General features: G+C 41.9%; 1 protein-coding gene and 1 long non-coding RNA gene across 2 annotated transcripts in view; one reads left to right on the top strand and one right to left on the bottom strand.

Annotated features, from left to right (window-relative positions):
• Window positions 1–1,114: 1,114 nt before the first annotated feature.
• Window positions 1,115–5,306, bottom strand: LOC309703959. Its single transcript, XR_014276092.1, has 4 exons — window positions 4,739–5,306; window positions 4,602–4,663; window positions 3,365–4,321; window positions 1,115–1,695 (listed from the first exon to the last, which is right to left on the bottom strand). It is a non-coding gene; the product is annotated as an uncharacterized lncRNA (long non-coding RNA).
• Window positions 5,307–15,828: 10,522 nt separating this feature from the next.
• Window positions 15,829–20,573, top strand: part of LOC309703945 (uncharacterized protein) — a 102,907-nt gene continuing 98,162 nt past the window's right edge. The window contains exon 1 of the mRNA XM_082528867.1: window positions 15,829–15,876. The gene's annotated coding sequence lies outside the window, so the exon portion shown is untranslated. The remainder of the gene's footprint in view (window positions 15,877–20,573) is intronic.

The raw sequence follows: 20,573 nt of genomic DNA, 5'->3' as shown, positions 1-20,573 counted from the left end.
GGAAACCATGACCTTGGACAAGCAGATGACATAAGATGTAAGTACAACTCCTCCAGTTTCATATGCAAAAAAAATTATTGCGCTAGCTTACGTGGTTGCAGTGCTACCGGGATTTAAAAATAGTTACGCAAAACAGCGTGCCCGCTCTGACCGGCTTTAAAGGGTTAATTTAGTTTACATTGTGTTTTATCTACACTCCTTATGTGTTTAGATTTCAAAAGACATTTAAAATTTTTTGTGTTAAGGTACATTTCACATATTAAATTTTTGTAATACTTATGAAAATAACTCGCTTAATTTATTCTGTCACCATAAATGCCTGGTGGCATTGTTTTGATTGATGTAGGATTGACTGAGATTTCTAATCAAGCACGTTTGAAACATAATAGCCTCTACTTGGAATTAGATTGGCCAGAGTTATCCTCAAGTTTTGGACATCATGTCTAAGCCTAAACTGGAGCATTTTGATTCAATAAACTGTAAAAAGGTGAGCTGTGAAGACCAAGGACAAGTGCGGTTCACAGGTTTTTTATCTAAGGAATCCCAGAAGATTGCATGGTGTCATTGCCCAACAGTTATTCCCAGGACATATGGACTCAACCTCAACAATCCCTCACACTGAGCAGCATGAAGCGATAGTGCAAAGGAAAAACTCCCCTTTAACAAGAAGAAACCTCAAGCAGAACCAGAACCCGGTTCAGTACCAGCAGCCATCTGGGTTTGGAGGAGAGAGACAGAGGCACAGAACTACCAAAAGTAGTATTGCTATGTTGGAAGTCCCCTTCTGCCCCATCCTGGGAAATCTGGATCAGAGACGTTCTGCATTTTAGCAAACTCGAAAAGATTAAATTCACCCTGCGCGGGTCTACGGCCAAATTTTTTAAGACCTGGCAACCCTTTTTTGACCATGTTCAGACTTTGCGGTCTCGCAATGCTCCCAATTAGCCAGCTCAGACTCTATCATATTTTATTTTTTCTTATCTTATGTTCAAGTAAGAGGCCTAAGTTTAAGTATATGGATTCTATTGTGCCTGCGTCCTATGATGGTATTTATTTAACTACTTTATACATATTTCTTTTCTCTAACAGAATTGATTTATCCCTATAACTAAGCTGACCACTTATCATGTGTGGGTTTTTTTTTTTTTTGGGGTTTTTTTTTTGTTTGTTTGTGTGTTTTGGTTTTTATGTGTCTGTGTGGAGGTGGGGGTTTTGGATACTCTCCACATCTCCCTTGTACACTCAGGAACTGTTGTCTTGTACCCTAGGGTTTGTTACTAGTATTATTAGATTGGATTTTTTCCTTTTTCTGTTTGTACACCCACTGGTACTGCTATAATTATGAGGTGGGAGTGTATGTCTTATATTGCTTTATGTTCTTTAAAAAGAAAACGGCATATTGTTCAATTTGTCTTTTGTAAAAGTCGATGCAAAAACTTTAATAAAAATATCGGGGAAAAAAAAAAAAAAGAACTACCAAAAGTATTTTTTATGTGATTGACTGTTGTTTTAATTCAAGCCCCGAGTGTAGAGCAGGTAAGATATAAAGTTGCATCCTAAATTCCATGCTCATGCAGAGTGTTTAGTTTATGACTTTTTCACCTGGTCATTTCTTGCTGAACGGATGGTTCGGTTGGATGATGTCTGCAACTCCAGCAAGTGTCTTGCTGACTGAATAATTTCATCTTGCATAATCTGAAACAAACACATAAAGACAGAAACAATTTATAAATTAACGTTCGATAAAATCTAAGAATTAATCATTTATTAGATACCAATATGAATATGTCTACCATAAAACTTGTGCGGAGCAAAGTTACATTCAATCAAGATGGTCTGGCATGCTGCAACTTTATAGTTGTTAAATTCTGGGTACAAGTATACATGCCCATCTTGTACGTGTTTCTCAATATTATTATTATTATTATTATTATTATTATTATTATTATCCTACCCAATTACATGTTTCTTTTAATCAGAGTATGCTGTTTTAATGACTTTACAATATAATTTACATTGTGTTCCTTACATTTATCCCTAATTGTATGTTATATTAATCCTATATTTCTGTTTTAATATTTACACCTAAATTTCCCCAACAAAGGATGTTTTAATTCACCACTATTTCAGTGAAACACGAGTCTCCCATCTTCCTGCTACCGGTCTGGAGTTTTTGTTCACCAAAGCACACACCAACTTCATACTGACGGACAGATCACTGCCCTTTTCCCGCCTTGTCTGACCGTGTTTTGTGGCTTTGGTTCACTTCACCTCACTCTTCACCGTTCTTGTCATTAAATCAGGCCGTTCTGCAACCATGGCAGCCATTCACTCTATGGCTTTATTCATGGTGTATTTTACCCCTTCACCAAATGCCATTCTTGTTTCCAACATTATATTTGCAGTGTTCGTCTATCTATCAATATCTGCGAAGTATGGTTTTGTACCGAGTATCCTATTTTCTAAAGCACAGCATGTAAAGCATAGGTGTCAAACTCTGGCCCACGGGCCAAATTTGGCCCGCAGCCTAATTACATTTGGCCCGCGAAGCCATACCAAATTACTATCAGAGATGGCCTTGTGGTATTATACAGCTAATATATATATTGTTTAGTATTAAGCTTTGCTTGTTCCATATCCAGTTTTTCAGCAAAACGTGTTTGAGTCCATAAGAAAAGATTCATTCTCATATCTGGAGGAATAAATATATTTCAATAAATATTAACGTTAGCCCGCGACTTTGTTCCAGTTTTGAATTTTGGCCCACTGTGTATTTGAGTTTGACACCCCTGATGTAAAGGTTAGCTCGGTTAGCAGGATGCTAGCATGTAGCGCAAGGCGTGGATATTGTCTTTGAGTTAATCAAACATTTTCCTGATCAAACAGCGTAATTTAATTGGCTGAGAGCCGCTCGACTCAATCTAGTGCTGATTGCTCTGGCTTGGATCATTCAAGTTAATCACTTTTGCAGGTGAATTTTTTGCAGGTGAATATGTGATGGTGAATTTTTTGCAGGTGAATTTTTGCAGGTGAATATTTAATGGTGAATTTTTTGCAGGTGAATTTTGGGAGTTTAATTTTTTGCAGGTGAATTTTTGCAGGTGAATATTTTTGCAAGGAAATTTGGAGGATAAAAATTCTGTGTTATAAATTCAATATCTAAAAATAGTTGAATTATGATGATACTATATTTCTTCCATAGTATGAACTGATTCATCATTAACAGTACATTTGTATACGTCAAGGTTTATATACATGTCACTGCCAATTAGAAAACCTACTAAATGAGAGAAATTTACCTTGAAGCAATTCATGCATAGTTTTGTCACACAAATCCCCAGAATAAAAGCAAAACACTGCTCACCATTTTAAGGTTTAATGTGCCACTGGCTGTTACATTTAATCTCATCTGACAATATGTCTGTGAAGGTTCTCAGTCATCCAGGTCATCGTAGTCAAAGGAGCTTGCAAAGAAAAGCGTCTGGACTTCTTTAAGTTGCTTGAAGACGTTTCACCTCTCATCCGAGAAGCTTCTTCAGTTCTAAGGTCAAATGGTGGAGAGTCCCAGATATAAACCTAGTGGGAGTAACCCCCCACAGAGGGACAAAAGGACCCCCTGATGATCCTCTAATCGCCTGAGCCAAGGTGTGAAACTGGGCGTGGGTGGCTGATTGGGACCCACACCCAGTTTCACACCTTGGCTCAGGCGTGGGAAGAAAACTTCTTTTTACAGCGAAAAAAAACCCCTAAACTTCCAAGCAAGTGTAGCAAGTACATAAGCTAAAATAATTTAAGTTGGTTAAGAGTAGTTGGGCTAATTCAGAAGATATCAGATTCGGCTCTAGGAGGTGAGTGAAGTACAATAAACATACAACCACAGATATTGTGATTACAGTTATTATTTATAGTGAAAATAAAGTGAAATTACCAAATACCAATATTTACAAATTCTGCAGACAGGGAAAAGATAAAACATAATTCAAGCTTGTAAAATATCCGCTGCACAGCGGTGCAGCAACCTCCTCCAACCCCCGACAGACAATGTCCATAAAGTTGCTATTTCATGATTGATATAATTACAACGCGTATGACAGTCTGTAACAGGTTGAAATTGGAAGTGTGATGACCAGAACTGAGATTCCAAGACTGAGATCTCGAAAGTGAGATTTGGGGGACTGAAAACCAGGGGGGAGAGTGTAGGCCGCAGCAGCCTCCTACCAGACCGCAGGAAGTTGTAGCTGGGGTTCTGGCTCGTTGGGCCTAGCTCGCCATCCAAAGTAGTGGTGTCGCTGTGGTCTCTCCAGGGCACCACTAGCCTGCACTATAATCACAGGACCACTATTAGCAAAATTCATCTAAATTTCCCAAGCTAGCTTTAGTTCCAGTGTACACAATAAAGTTCATGAGAAAATACAACAAATACATATCCAACCATTGTAATGAATTAAAATAAATGACAATCTCAAATAACAAAACTACAGCCACGTAAAGTGAGAGTAGTAGTAATGCAGTAAGCCTCAGCCTTAGCTATCCCATCAGCTAATAGCACTGGCATACTGATACAGGTTACAAATACAAACAAACATTCAGACTCAACTCACCATTCACTACGTGCGATGTCACATACGAGCCCCACGCATCTACCCGCGGCGGTATCAAAATACTGTTGAACGCAATCCACAATTAATTCAAAAACAAGTCAAGATAGTAAACAGCGAAAAGCGCTCGCCCCACGTACCTGTTGCTTCCATCCGCTAACGCCTCTCCCCCGCGTCGTTTCGAGGCGACAACCCGGAAGGCATATATCGGTGCCTTGCGAATGTGATTGGTCACAACAGGCATGTGCAGACTCGCGGCGTGGCGTGCGTCACAACGCGTCTCGATGCCTTCACGGACACACTCCGGTTGGAATTTAAGATTCCAATTTAGTTATAAATGCAGTTCTTTTTATTTTTATGTGGGTTACACAAGCACCGAGTGCGCTACGACATAATGGGAAACTCACAGAGAAACTTGCGGATTCTTCCACTGACCGCTCCGGCACACCTGCACCAGGGTAAACCTCCGCCTACGCCACTCCTGCTTTACAGGTGAAAATAGAGCAACAGGACCGCTAGTCTTTGACTTTATTTATTTTCTGCTGTGTTTTACTTGCATCTATTTGAAAGAGTGAGTGTAAACACAAAAAATATTTTATTTTATGTGCTGGAATGTGCAGAAAATAGGTTTAAATGTTAAACTAATTTCTTCAAGTCAGAGAATGGGGCATATAATTAAATTTTTACTTGATGCATAAAGTTAAAAGATTAAAACTAACAAAACAAGTTTTAAAAAGACTTTTCCATTTGATTACATTATGTATGATGGATTATGCAGAAAAAGTAGAATTGGGGGGCTAGGAGGAGTGGGCCGTCCGACTGCGGTCTGGGGCCTCCCTGCTGCTGCGGAGTCGGGGCGGTCTGCCTCTCCCCACCGCAGGGAAAAGGGTAACACCACCTGGGTCTGGGTGCAGTTCCCCCCTCCAGGGGCAAGGGTACCTAGACCCGGTTAGTAGAGTACGCTTGGGGAGTGTGATCGTGTATACAGCGTCCCTTTATGTCTGTCTCCACGTCGGTTGAGTGTGAAGTGCATATGAGAGCATGAGGGTGGGAATGGATGTTTGTGTCTGTGTGTGCCTGTATGTCTGTGTCTATATGTCAGGTTGGGTATCAGACGCCACCTCTCTGGGGACATCTCGGGCCCTCCAAGGTTTGGAGGTCTATCTCCACCCACCACCACTTCCCCTGCCGGTGGCGGACTCCCTCAAGTATCGGTGCGTTGGTGGTTCTTTGTATCTGGGGGTGGGCGTCCGGGTACACACCGGCTCACTCCTTGGCGGCCGCTTATTGGGGCTCGCTCGGGCCACTTTGGAGGTGGGGTGCCCTCGGCCTCTCGGCCTGGGGCTCGGTCACTCAGGCACAGCTGGCTGCCGGCGGAGCTCACGGGCGCGTCACTGCAACTCCCCCTGGCTTCTGCTCCGCGGCTGCTGAATGAGCTCTCATCTGGGACTCTCCTTAGCTCTTACTGGGACAGTGGCGCGGCTGCCCCTCTGTGGGTCTTCCTTGGTCTCTTGTGTTCTGGGGGCCTCTGGATGTCTGGAGTTTTGATCTCCTCCATACCTGCTTGATACCATAGAGGACAGGGCAGTGGCTCCCCACACTCTCTAGCAGATCATTACATGGAGAAACCTTTGGAATGCAAGCATGCTGATCCACACAGGTATGCACACAGGTGTACACATGGGTATTCACAGATGCGGACTACAGCTTTCTTGGCTGCTGCCTCAAAGCACACTGTGCGCTGTCTATCTTGCGTGCTGCACAATATCGTTTATTATTTAGTAACTATTGATATCTAAGACTAGCTAGTTTATTGTGATGGTGCTTTTTTTTTTATTATTATTATTATGTTGCTCTTTGTTGTTTGCTGTCTCCCCTGTTTTTTTTGTTTTTCTTTCTCTCCATACAGGTGACCCAGGAGTTTTTTTTTTTTTTGTTTTTTTTGTTTTTTGTTTGTTTGTTTTTTTTCTCTCTTCCCCCCCTTCTCACCATCTCTTCTCCCCTTTGGTTTTCTTTCTTCCTCTCCCCCTCTTTCTTTCATTCTTTCCCCCTGTCCTATTAAAAAAAAAAAAAAAAAAAAAAAGGATGACAAAGGATGAACTGAAGCTCCGCCATCACGTGATGTCACATGCTGCTGTTTCTGATGTCACTTCCAAGGAAAAAAAAACAAAACAAAAAAAACAGAAAAAGTAGAATTGGGCTGAAAGATCTATCGCTTTATCACCTATTCAGGTTGTAAATCATGTTTTTAAAAAGTAACTAATTACTTTTGAAAATAAGTAATCAGTAAAGTAACCGGATTACCTTTTTGATGAAGTAATCAGTAATTAGTTACTGATTACTTTTTTCAAGTAACTTGACCAACACCGATGATATACAGTACTTACTTCTGAAGAAATTATGTTGGGACCCTGAAAAAAATTACTATGTACAATAATGGATTTCTATACATGTGACATCAGATGAAAACTTTGGTTGTAAGATTCGAATAATTATTTTTTAAAAGCTAGACATTTTAAAATAGAATAAGAAAGAAACGTATTTTTTGTGCCCTCCTATTCCTGTTAATGCCTTACCTGCCCCCTGCCAAAACTTTGCTTCACCCGCCCCTGCACAGTTAGCAGTAGTGATGTGCGGATCAATCCTGAAATATCGATTCCTCCGATACCAATCATTTATGTTCTAGAATCGATTCTCACATTAAAATATCGATATTTTAGTAATTTAGAGTAAATTTGTAGTTTATCATTATCAGGAACACAGTGGAAAGAAACTATAACATTCGGATTGTCTACATTCAAAGGAACTACTTCCTCTTCCGCCTTTCATAGTCATGTGCGAAATACGGCTGTATAAATGTCTCGCAGCGCCTTGGCGTGAGCACTCACAACAATGGCTGAGCGTAATTGTGCGGAAGTAATTTACCTCCACAAACAGCTGAGACGTGGTTTGAGATACATGTGGCAAAAAAGTGCTCCAAGAGTGAGGTGTTGTGGCCGTAGCCTACTAGGGAGACATTCAAAAGGTCTGTTGGGGGGGTGATAAATACATTTTACAGGGTTTATTTATCGGATAAAATACGTTAAATCACTGTTATTATTGGCCGGCCCGGAAACGGGTGTCCAAATTCAGAGGCTGCTTCCCCATACGGAAAAGAAATAGTAAAAACTTATATGTGATTACTCATGAAAGTGGCCACTTTCATGAGTAAATCAAATAAGGCTTACATGATTTACTCATGAAAGTGGCCACTTTCACATTACTTTCATACATTGTTTTAGTAAGTATCCAAAACATACAAGTTTCATTATATAATTTTTTAAGGGATCTTATATCTGTTTTCACACTTATATGCTTTTCATACAAGTTTCACACAAGACAGATACAAACTTTATAAGATTTATACATATCTTTTCCATATGGGTCCACCTGAAGACCTGGCCTTCGCGGTCTAAAGAAAGCCGGGTTGTACGTCACGAGCTCCCTCGGTGGAGGGTGAATACAACCGGGCGCTGACGTAAACTCTCGACCGTCTCACACTTCTGTTTGACGTTTATTCAGCTGTGTGAAAACCCCGGAGGAACCCTCCTGAGGGATTAATAAAGTTTAATCTAATCTAATAACTTTAATCTCAGCCAAACCGATTTACTCACGAACAAATAAAACACTGAAAAAGCCAAACAATAACATTTTTAAGTTATCAAAGTGACTAATATATCATGTTTAACCCGAGTAGCGAAAGACCGCGGGGGTTTGAAAACAATGTGTCAGTTGGCTCAGATATTTGAAGTTTACACAGCCACATTCTCACCTAAAAATATGTTAAAAGTTTTTTGCGACCCAGAAAGACAAATAAGAGTGATATTAAAACTAAGTAGCTGCCACCATTGTTGGAAACTGGAATTTTTTTTTCTCTGCCCGTTCTGTTGGTTTTTGTCTTTTGCCCTTCTCCCCCGTCCCTCTTCTCAGCTGTTTCTCTTTCCCTCTTTCTTTCTTTCTCCCCTTCTTTCCCCCAGTCAAGTCTGTCCTGTATTCAGTAAGTGAAAATAAAATAAACAATAAAAGGTGAATCAAATGGACCATTACGGCAAGGCTGGGATGGTCAGTTTGGTAAAGTAAATCCGTTGGGCATCTTTCTTTGCCTTTAGACAACAATTCTGATGGCAAAAGAGCCAAACGGGACAGGCCAAAAAAACAAAAAACAAAAAAACCCCAAAAAAAACAAAAGGAAACTGGAATTGGCTGGGCCCGCTATGAATTCTGCGATATGGTTTTTCAGTTTTGTTGTCCGGGTGGAAAATCGGGAGAAATTCAGGAGAATGGTGGCTCCGGGAGATTTTCGGGAAGGGCACTGAAATTCGGTATTCTCCCGGAAAAATCGGGAGGGTTGGCATGTATGGTTGTGGCAACATCACTAACCTTGTCAAACACCTCAGAGTAAATCATATCGCAGAATATGAGGTGTGTATGTTGAGGCGAACTGAAGAGGAGGAGAGGGGCAGATGCTGCTAGGGCGAGACAGACGTCTCTCACGGAGTCCTTTAGTGCTGCAGGCAGGCAAGGTGTTCAAATAGGCACAACTTTAGTTTTTTTATTTCTATATGATGAACCCTGCATTATTAAGTGATAAGAATAAGTAATCTGATGCCCTGTAATCATTATGACGCTATAATTTGAGATACAATAAATAAAATAAAGTATCGGTATCGGATCAGTATCGTCGATACCACCCTGAATATTACTTGGTATCGGATCGGAAAGGAAATCAGTGGTATCGCACATCACTAGTTACCAGCTGTCCGCTACTTAGAAAAGGATCCTGCTGTTATTTGTCTCTCAGAAACAGTTCATAACTCATTCATGTCACCTAAAAGGTAAACCTGTTTCTCCATCACCTGTTAAGCTCTGATAATTCAGTAAGGACATCTCCTGGTTTCATCTTCATGTTTCCCTCTCACCAGGATATTTAAGCCGATATCATGACCAACAGCTTTTACAGCTGTGGCTCCAACAAACATCAGCTGATACTAGAAAGTAATATTAAACAAATTCTAACAACAGCTGATCAAGCTTAAACGTGCTGCTGTTGTTTAATGCGACCTCCGCTGGTTTCCTCTTTCTGGCGCAAAGTGGGCAATAAACAAACAACAGAGACAGGACTTGCGGCAGAAATGCCGATCAGCTGATCATTTATAAGTTTCGTGATTGAAGTAGCAAAAGGAGAGAAGAGAGAAGAGGCAGCTGATAGCGTAAAGACACAGAATAACTCCAGCTTTGTGTCTTTTTTTTCATTCTAGCTGAAGTACGGGACAAATCGCCTTTGTTTTCAGCGCAATACGAAACGCGTAATATTAACTCTGAATACGAGAGGATTACGTTTTTTACGGGACAGTTGGCAACTCTACTAACTAACCTTATGAATAAAATAAAGTTCACTATCAGTAACATCATAGCCCCTGCCCAGCAGTATAGAAACTCCGTCATGCTAGCTAGTACACAGTACGAGTTATTGTCACTGACTGTAAAAAGTCAGCACAACGAAAATGAACTACACCAAAACTTGGTTCATATCTGACCCAGATAGACTGCAGGTCATAACTTCTTACCTGAAGTTCAGTTCACCTGACACTCGGACCGGCGGCCGCCTCGGGTCTCTCCTCCTCAGCCTCCCCTTTCCCTCATCCACCTGCTGGCCTCCACCACGTGCTAATTTTACTGAATCTGTGAAAGCTCCACCATAGCCAGTACCAAACAAGTGAGTTATTTTAACACATTTGCCAGCATCTGTCCAATCCACCATCTTTCACTGTTTTCACCTTTACGGGAAAAAAAAACAACAACAAAAAAACATCGGCCCATAAAAACGAAAGATTACCATTGGCCCACCGGGCAAATGCCCGGTATGCCCGATGGCCAGTCCAGCTATGATTGTCAGTTTGCAACAGATATAGTGTAATGTTCTTTTACAATCCAGGTGGTGGCAGTGCAAGAAAATAAAAAAAAAGCAATGTTTATTGTACAATGCTTTTGATAATTAGATTTTTGATTTCATCAGTTGTGTCACCCCTGAAAACAGGGGGGAAAGAATCACGAGTGTGATTTTGACTTTGCAATGAAAATGAACATAAATGTTTCACATTTCTATTTCTCGACCATTGCGCAGCATGCACGTATGATAGCCGCTAGTTCTGCACTCTGTGCTGAAAAAGAGGAAGTAAGGGCTTTCGCTTCTAAAACAGTAGGCTGCAGTGTACTAAAAATGTCTGGTCGGGGTTTCATTTTTTCAGTTAGCTTCTGCATACAGCTGTGTTCGGCACCATCTACTTCCGCAGGAAGGAGAGTGCTTGTCACAGTCAGGCAAAGCTAAAACTGCGCCTGTTTGCAGGGCAAGTTTTATGTCAATAAATGCTTTATCTGCCTCTGGTGTCCATTCTATTTCATCTTTCAGAGCTAAGTGTTTGCCATAGATCAGGTTTTGCAAAGGTTGGGCCAGCAGTGCATATTCAGGTATCCAACATCTGCAAAAGTTGCAGAGACCTAAATAACTCATCATTTGTTGTTTGGTGACAGGCTTAGGAGCATTTTGTACAGCTACTTTTCTGCTGTCTAACAGCTGTCTGCCTAGTCCTGTCAGTCTGTGGCCAAGGTACGTTACTTCTTGGCTCCACAATTGCAATTTATGCTGTGAGACTTTATGGCCTTGCTCTGCTAGATGTTGCAAAACTGTGTGTGTTTGCTTTGCAATCCGTCTGTGTGTAGCCTGTAATCAAAATATCATCAACGTATAGCAGGAATTTACCTGGGGCAGGAAGCGTGCAAAATGACATGGATTTTCTCAGAGCTTTTCTGGAATCCCTGAGGCAACCCTATATAGGTAAACTTCTGGTTGTCAAAAGTGAATCCAAATAGCTTTTGTGAATCTTGATGTAATGGCACAGAGAAAAACGCGTTCGAAAGATCTATAACTGAGAACCATTGTTCTCTTGGTGTCACTTGATTTAAAATTGTGTGTGGATTTGCCACCACAGGTGGAATTTGTTCTGTTATGTCATTTATTGCTCTAAGGTCATGTACTAGTCGATATTTCCCCGTGTTTGCTTTTTTCACTGGGAAAATCGGAGTGTTACAGGTTGTTTCAGTTGTATTTACTAAAATGCCTGGTTTTTCCATATCTGCAATTACTGGCCTGATCCCTGTTTTTGCTTCTGTGCTTAAGGGATATTGTGGTTTAACTGGCCTGTAAGTTGTGGTAGTTTTTACTACAACTGGATCTGCTAGATCTGACAACAGAGTGTTTGTGTTCAGAGCCTAGAAGTAATCGTTCTAGGTTATACACGTCCGTGTTTCCATTGCTCTTTGCTTCTTCTTCTTTGTGTTTTTTTGTTCATTACGTTTATACCTGAGGCATTCCTAGATACCCCCTAGTTTTTCAAAGAATTCACACATCTTACATATTTCAACTTTGAAGTTAAAGTTTTCTTATTTTTATCTCTCTCTCTCTATATCTATATACACACATATATATATATATATATATATATATATATATATATATATATATATATATATTTAAACTTTGAATTGCTCACAGTTTACAGCTCTAAAACTGGGCATTTGTAAATCATGTACGTGAATTTGCATATGTTGCTTTTGCAGTGTTTCAGACTCCTGCACAATTCTCCGCTTAAGCAGTCAGTTTTCTTTCCCAAATTTGCTAACCCAAACTTTAAGTTCCCACCTTATTAACAGCAACCCTTGTCCTCAGACACAAGTTAGGGCCCACTTGTCAGGTTTATGGAGACATGGCGCTGTGAACAATTCAACCAGAAACTTGCTTTGACATGTCCAGTCATGTTAACCTATAGGTTTCTTCCGACCGCTGCACCTGGAGAATTGGTCCAGGTCTGTTTTGCTCCTAAAGAAACACAAGACATTTTCATTATTATCCTGAGCACTTAAACTACCCGTTTCCCTCTCTCTGGTCAGAAATACCAACTCATGTTATGTGTATAAGTGTAAGCAGGTCTTCATTACTTTTCCTATGCATGTTAATGTTCAGTGAGTGTGAGCTGCTTCCTTCATTGCCTCTGTATGTTATTATCAGGTTTAATTCATGCATCTTTTCACTGATTTCTTAATTCAAAACCATCTCACTTCTGATTTTTTCCAAAAATAATTTCACATGTAACAATTTGTGTATGTGTGTTTCCTTATTCATTGATAGACAGCTCCCTGTGCTGTCCTCTATGCAGCTTCTGCTCTAAAAACAAATAAATAAAAATGTTTAATTCGCTCATTAGCTTAGTAGTGTCCACATATTTAAATCAGCTTCTCAATCTTGTAGCTTTAGCTATTATCTACAGGGTTTGGCTTATTAGTTGTCATTATAAATGTGCTCTACATCTCAGTAATATTTATCTAGGATAAATGACAGGTTTTCAAGCAGGGTAAGTGCCTCTATGCACCTAATTGGTTTAGATATTGCCTTTATTTTCTTCATCTCATATGTCATTATACTGAGTTTGAGCAAACCTTAAGCTTGATGCAGACTACTTCATAACAATTATCCATCTCACATCATACTTACTAGGATACTTCTTGTCATTAATATTATATTTTTATTAATATTATCATCTTTTTCTTACTATATAATAACAACAGTATATTACAACATTTTATCAGTGTAAATCACTATACTACTACTCAGCCAATTTAATAGTTAGGATCATCTTACTCAGCAAACAGATAATTTAGAATTCATCCAATCTGTACAAATTTGCTTTTTCTCTTAACAGGTTTGTGCCTACTTTTTAGACTGGTCCTCTGTTTGCCTCATCTCAGATCCAACCTTCAGTCACATTCATTCTCTCTGTTGCATGCCGAAACAAGCGGTTTATTATTATTTTTATTTCTATATTTTATTTTGTATCCATCAAGGGCTTAGGGTGGGCTGCAGTCCCACCCTCACCCAGGCTGGAGACATTTACCTTTTCACACACTTTCCTTGGCTGAACAATGACACAGCCTTAATCTACCTTATGCATCTCTCTTTTTTATAGAAAAGGTTTTCATGTGAATGATTTCCTTTTATTTATTTTATACAATCTGGGCATGATCGTCATGCCAACTATATTTCATTGTTTAGTTCTGTTTGTAAGGTTCCTCTTAAAATAGTTACTGCAGAGGGACTGCAAACCATTTGGTTTCGTTTTGTAGAAGATTTCTTTACTAGGTATTTTATTGAGTTAAATATACAGACAGACCCGTGAAGCTGTCACTGGCACGAAGAATGAGATAAGTTATCAACATCAGGCTTCTACTTTCAAGCGATTCTTGAAAGCGGTTGTCGATTTTACGTGATGACAGGCAGTTCAGGGGGGCGGCCCAGAGGCTGACGGCCCAAGAGCCCAGAAAACAGTTCAGGGGGCCGGGCAGGCAGGAGACACCGGCGGCGACGGAGTAGGTCAGGAGGCCGACCGGGCGGGAGGCACCGGTGGAGGAGCAGGTCAGGAGGCCGGCCGGGCGGGAGGCACTGGTGGCGGCGTAGTTCAGGGGGCCGTCCATGACGGCAACGACGTCCAGTCATCGGCCGGACAGGACGTGCAGGACGAGCAGGCCAGACAGGACGAGCAGGCCGGACAAGACGAGCAGGCCGGACAAGACGAGCAGGCCGTGCAGGCCGAGCAGGCCGTGCAGGCCGGACAAGATGTGCAGGAACAGACAGCATGGAGACCTCAGGAGCAGACGAAGCTGAACACTCGGAGGCCGGACCAGGCGGAGCTGCAGACTCGGGGGCCGGACCAGGCGGAGCTGCAGACTCGGAGGCCGGACCAGGCGGAGCTGCAGACTCGGAGGCCGGACCAGGCGGAGCAGCAGAGGCAGGACCAGACGGAGCTGCAGACTCGGAGGCCGGACCAGGCGGAGCAGCAGAGGCAGGACCAGACGGAGCTGCAGACTCGGAGGCCGGACCAGGCGGAGCAGCAGAGGCAGGACCAGACGGAGCTGTAGACTCGGAGGCCGGACCAGACGGAGCAGCAGAGGCAGGACCAGGCGGAGCTGTAGACTCGGAGGCAGGACCAGGCGGAGCTGTAGACTCGGAGGCCGGACCAGACGGAACTGCAGAGTCGGAGGCCGGACCAGGCTGAACGGGCCCCTCGGACCCTCCAGCGGAGACAGGTGGCTGAACGGGCCCCTCGGACCCTCCAGCGGAGACAGGTGGCTGAACGGGCCCCTCAGACCCTCCAGCAGAACCAGTTTGCAGAACAGATGAAGTGGGAGTGATGTCAGAGTGTCCAGAGTCAGAATGCTCAACAGTTCTGTTGTGGCGGCGGCCAGAACGCCGTTTCCTTCGGGATGAGGAAACAGGAACCGGTGGAGAAAAAGAGACCTCCTCCTCATCCTCTGACCACATAGCTGCCAGGAAAAAGGCAGGTGAACGAGAACCCAGCTGGTGTGGGGAGGGAGAGGAAGTCCGTGGCAATGTTGAGACAGAAGGAGAGTGTGTGTTGTCCTGGAGTAACGGTGGGGAAGATGTAGAGAGAGAGAGAGAGCAAGCTCACCAGCTTTGACTTGCTCTCTCCAGGCAGTAATGGTGTCGTCCAACTTAGTGTCCTTAGCAAACTGGCTAAGCCGGGGGTTAAAGCGAATGATGGCCTCCACCGCACTCAGCCCCACTGCCATGGTCCTTAAATCAGGGGACTGGGCAATGCGGTCAAGCAGGCTCACCATCCGCTCCATCTCAGTGTTGTACTCCGAGGAAAAAGAGTCTGTCGGGCGTCCATGTTCTGGTCGCGATCTTCTGTTAGGTGACGGCTGTGTGCAGACAGGAATAGGACCCAAGATGCAGACTCCAGAGAGAAACTTAAACCAAAACAGCTTTAATGCTGAACTCAAACATAACATAACTGGAAAAAGGTCAAAAATAAACTAACACCAGCGGATTGACAAAACACACAGCAAAATAAACGGTAGATCGCGACACGGACACAGAGAAACACAGGGCTTAAATACACAGAAGGAGCAATCAGGGAATGAATAACAGGAGGGAAACACAGCTGGGGCAAATCAGAACTGACGAGACAAAAGGAAGCGTAAACTGAACACACTGAGATAAGACAGAGACCTTCAAAGTAAAACAGGAAACACATAACACAGACTCACATGCAGGCACTACAGAGGGAACAGAGACGTGGGACCAGGGCAGACACAAACACTGACTGAACACGGGGATATAGGAACTAAGGATACACAGAGACGCGAACTAGACAAGGGGATACAGGTGATAGGTACAGTAGTATGTCCATGGATAATAAGACCAGACTTAACAATCTGGTTAAAGTGGCGGGCAAGATTTCAGGGAGGTCTCAGGTCCAGCTTGTGGACTTTTATAACAGGCAGGTGCTGAGGAAGGCAACTTCTGTCCTGTTGTGCTCAGATCATCCTCTCTTTAACGATTTTCAACTGCTTCCATCAGGTCGTCGTTATAAAATGACTGCAGTGAAGACAAAGCGACACAAATTGTCGTTTGTACCTAGTGCTATTATCTTAATTAACAACACTAAATTGTAAGTGTTGTTGCCACTGCACATTGCACTTTTTTCGATGGAAAATCTAGGTTGTTTTATCAGGCTTATATTATATTATAGAATTTTTTTAATGAGTGTACGTGATGTGTTGGTTGTATGTTTGTTGTTTGTTTTGTTTTGACATACTGCGAATCAATTTCCCATCAGGGACAATAAAGTTACCATTGACCATTGACCATTGAGAGGAGACAGAGCAACTAAAGAAGACAGAGACATAAACCATAAGACAGAACTCAAAGAAACCAAAGACTAAAAAGTATAAATAATATAATAAACTCAAATACCCTGGGTCAACGACCCAGGCATCCTAACAGAATTTTAGCGTCCCTGGACTTTCAACCCTTACTGGAGGGCGCTCTGCAGAGACTTCGACGCAGGCTTGTCACGGCGTCGGGACTTGAGGAAGGATACCACTGTGAAATGGAGCATAATATTATTATTAATACCAGTCCATTAACAGCTTCGAAGGACCAATTAAATGTCAGAGATATTCAGTTAACAAACAGTCAGGTGAATAATCAACACTGAGATACTTGAGATATTTAACGTGCTGCACAGGTGAACTACTCAGAGAGCAATCACCCCGAACTGCAGTATTCGTTTATTTTTATAGGTTTCATCGTCAATATGCAAATATTATCACATTTCCTGTTACGCAGGTCCTGATGCTGTCTGTGTGCAAGCTGTGTGTGTGTGTGTCACAAAGTATGTGTGTTGCAGGTCAATTTCTAAGAATAATATAATGCAAGTCAACTTCTGCGGATATGTATTTCTGTACTGGTCTCTTGTCAGTGTCACAGGGTCAGCTTCCTGTTTCTACAGAAAACTGTCTGGTGAAATATGTATAACATAACTTTTGAAGCATAAGCAAATAAAACAATAAAAACTCCCTAACATTACCTATGAAATATCGTAACTTAACTATCTTAATATCCTAAATATTTTAGACCGCAAATATATAAACTTTTAAACACCTTTACCTGAAAATGGGGAAAAGAATCGCGAGGGTGACTTTCACTTGTTTCTCTCATGCAGTTGTTTATTGCAATGAGGAGAGCGCGCGAAAGCCCCCTAGTGGAGAATAGACTACTAATTACTAATCGATCCCAGAAAAGGCTTACTAGACGCAGAGGTCTCTCCGGCACACTGACCTCCAGGTCTGACTGAGCGGGTCCCTCCGGACCTCCGAGGTCCTCCGGTGGCAGGCTCGCCGATCTCCTGTTCCAGCTAGCCGAGCCCCTCCGACTGCGGTGCGGGCTCTCCCCGCTCGCCGAGCTCCTCCGGCAGCTGCGCTGGCTCCTCAGCTAGTCCATATGATGAATGGATTTCTTCAATCTCTGCTCCAATTACATCATAGGTATGGCTGCCTCTAATTCTCTTGCATGCTAGAGCGGCCTTGTTGCGTTGTAATGTGGAATTAATCCAGTGAACTGTTACACCCATAAAACATTTATTATTTACCGTCCAGATGTCAGCAGTGGTGGAAACAAACTCTGCCTCTTCGAGTGTAGCCTTCAAGTTAGAGTTCATTTTGTCATATTCTCTCTCAAGGTATCCTACAAATGACTTTCTCTGGGGCAGCTTGACACCACTTTTAGTTGGTATTTTTTCTATGATGCGTCGGAATGATTCAGAGTCAACAGTGGAAATCGGCAACGTCCTCGACGATATAAGCAGCGACGAGCTTCTTCAGTTCAGCGGCACTAAGTCCTGTCGCTCTTACGTCTAGTTTAACCTGTTTAGCAGGAGTGGGTCCATCTGAGGTTTGCCCGGTGGAAGTAGATGTGGTAGCCACAGCGGTCACGTCAGTGAGGGGATCCTGGGGGTTTTCTGTCAATTTAACATTCTTGTGGCAGCGTGCTAGGTGCTTGCTCAGGTTGGAAGTGGAATTTTTCGACGTAGAAAAAAGTTTTCTTCCGATGCAGAGTGTACAACGTACGCTTATGTTTTTGTCGCTTTTTAAAGAGTCAAATTCAAAGTAATGTCAGTATTTCCAAGTATTAAATGCTGCACGATCGTATTCTATCCCTCGCTCCATGTTTTCTATTATTGACACACGAGCTACCACAGCCGTCGCACTCGCTTACGTCACTGTCATGAGACATTCTCGCAAAAAATCACGGTTTTTGTAACGCAGTAACGCAGCGTTCCTATGGGAAAGTAACGGTAATCCGTTTTTGCAATAGTAATCCCTTACTTTACTCGTTACTCGAAAAAGTAATCAGATTACAGTAACGCGTTACAAGTAACGCGTTGCCTCAGGCTTTAAAGATCTGTACGAAATCCAACAACTCAATTTGTATCATGTCATCTCAATGAGAACAATCTAATAAGAGTGGTTAGTTGCTGAACTCACGGAATTCACAACACCGCATAAGATTTCAAACTACAGGAAAATCACTGGAGTTATAAGAGGCAGACAACGACACACACACCCCATGCATGCTATTGCTATTTATTGTGGATTAACCTGTCAAGGGCAAGAACAAAAGAATTCTGCCTCAAATACAGGAAATCATGGCTTTCCTGTATTTCCTACATTGTTGGCATGCTGGTTAGTGCTGTTGCTTGACAATAAGAAGCTCCTGGGTGCAAATCCACAGTCTGGCTAGTTTGCAGTGGTTTCTCTCTGGGTATTCTGGTTTCCTGCCACAGTGAAAAGTCATGCAGTTATTAGAGCTAGGTTAATTGATGATTCTAAATTATCCATGAATGTAAGTGTAAACGGCTGTTTGTTTCTATCTGATAGACTGGTCAGCTGTCCGGGGTGTACCCTGCCTGGTAACCTGTCACTTCAGGGTTATTTCCCAGCCCTGCTGTAACCAGGATAAAGATAAGAGGATGGTAGTTGTTGTAGACCCCTTCAATTTTTATGGTAACCATGATCTAGACTTTCTTGAACCGCATGCAATATGAAGACAACATGTAGTATTTAAGTGACCAAGTAGTATTTGGATAAAAGTTACTGAATAGTGTTGAAATAAACTGACAGAATTGGGAAGGATTAAAATATTCCAGGAGCTCAACTTACTCCATCTGAACATGTTTCAATCATGTTTTATGAACACAAAATGCACAGGTTTACTGAATATGAAAAGGTTGTGTTGATTTAACTCAGTTGTTTAAGTTTCTGCCAAAGCAAAACATTTGTGTGCAACCAGTGTCCACTATTGAATCAAGTAAATCCAACATGGTTTTTTTCAGTGCAAAAAGGAGTTACAATACCTGTATTCCTACACAATATTGTCCCGGGAGGGAGAAAGACTTTCTGGTAAAGTTTTGATTGATTTTTGGGGTTTTCTTGACACTAGGTTGATTTTATCAGTGAGGTTTGGATTGTTTTCTTTCTCTAAGAGAGAGAAAGATGGTTTTATGCTTGGACATGTTTGCAATGGGCCCCAGTATTGGTTATTATATGAGTATTTTATTGGTTACGTTTGTTTTTGCATTTGTTACAGTGCACTGAAATAAGAAAATCTGAGAGGTGTGATCCACCGGTGGTGATATTTTGGTATTTTGTGAGTTCCTGATTTAACAAATCAGCTCTTTAATCCAGGCCTGAGAGATTGAACTTTAAAGCGCTATAAAATATTCTTACTGGAAACAGTCGCAAAGTATTTTTCCCCATGATTATAATGGGCTTGGGAGAAATTCACTTATATGGGACATTGATCACATGAGAAGTCCTGAGCCTAAAAGGATTGCAGCGAGTCAATCCAGTCTAAAAAACAAGGAACTGTTTTCCTTTAAAATGATGACGTCATCTTGCTGGTGAGGAAGGCTCGAATAGGTTGCGCGTGAGACTCCATTATCAGCAATATCTGGTATGAATGTGTGTGGATTTATGTATGTGTCTGGATGGTGATGGACTGAGGACTAAAACTTTTAACTGACTTGATATTGAGACAAAAACGGTACTGACTTTAGAATTAGTAAATGTCCACAAACAATTCACCCAGCCTGTAAAAGAAGGGTGGATGTTTTGTCTTGCTTTGTTTTGTTTTTGCAAGAACAGAAGGATGACAGAGACTAAAGGGGGAGGCTGTAGCTTCACATGAGTGTGAACTGCAGACTTAACCCTTTGGTTGCTAATTTTGAGTTACTGAGGTCTGCATTAAGAAAATTGTGTTTTAGTAGCTGTGTTTCGATTAATGTATCACAGTATATTGCTGGGAATGTTAAATGCTAAAGGGAAGAAGAGGTTTGATTTCACTCATGACTGAACATTTTATTATTAACCATAGCAGGCCACTGTAAAGAGTCAATTAACTTTTATAGAGGAAAAAAAAAACTCTATTCCCTGTTATCTATGGATAACAGGGAAATGGTAGGCTTGTCACATTCAAAATGGAGATATGTAACAATAAACACTGGTCCCCGTCATTTAGGT

This window comes from Aulonocara stuartgranti (assembly GCF_965226115.1).
Source record: "Aulonocara stuartgranti genome assembly, chromosome: 3".
NCBI classification, from domain to species: Eukaryota; Metazoa; Chordata; class Actinopteri; order Cichliformes; family Cichlidae; genus Aulonocara; species Aulonocara stuartgranti.
The sequence above is the reverse complement of the archived record's forward strand: the minus strand, read 5'-3'. Positions and strand labels throughout refer to the sequence as shown.